Source organism: Neopelma chrysocephalum, unplaced genomic scaffold (genome assembly GCF_003984885.1).
Source record: "Neopelma chrysocephalum unplaced genomic scaffold, ASM398488v2 Primary Assembly neopelma1_128, whole genome shotgun sequence".
NCBI lineage: Eukaryota > Metazoa > Chordata > Aves > Passeriformes > Pipridae > Neopelma > Neopelma chrysocephalum.
The window spans coordinates 1,301,108-1,301,886 of NW_020897790.1; positions in this window are offsets into that span (position 1 = coordinate 1,301,108).

Genomic DNA, 779 nt, shown 5'->3' on the forward strand with positions numbered 1-779 from the left:
TCCCCGCTCTGATACCCTTTTATGGAATTCCCCGCTCTGATACCCTTATATGGAATTCCCCGCTCTGATACCCTTATATGGAAGAGGGACTGAGCATCCGCATGCCCTTTTATGGAATTCCCTACTCTGAGGGAGGGACTGAGCACTCCCGCCTGAACTGGAGAGTATATAACTGGGAGTTTCAGAGCCTTGCCACCTCTCGTGGGATCCAGAGGAAGACTGCAGACCACTGCCTTCAACTAGACTGCAGACCACTGCCTTCAACCAGACTGAGACCACCACCCTCGACTGGACTGCAATCACCACTTCTGACCAGACTGCAGCAGCTCTCCCACCAGCAGGTTTTTCACCTCTCCCTTTGCTTTGGACTCGGGGGTGGGCCGAGGTACACCACTCTTGTTCATACCCCAGGGTGCTGGGTTATACATTTGGGTTTTGTGGGTTAAAACCAATTGTCTGTCTGTATAATTGTACTTATTGCATTATTTTAATAAATTGTTATTCTGACTTATAAATCTCTCTTTTGAATTGAGTTCATTTTCCCTTGCTGGTTAACTTTTAAACCAGCACAATCAGTAATGTTATAGAATGAAAACCCAGGCTTTTCAGGATGTGCTAATACAAAGGCAGGGATGTTTTCATGTGCTGTTCTGCAGGGAGGTGCTGGAAAGACAAGAGAGACTCCAAAACTCCATGAAGAAACCACCAGAGTCCTTGTGGAATCAGTGATGGATTTTTAGTGTCACAAGGAATCTTTACCAAGGGACAATATGCCCAGT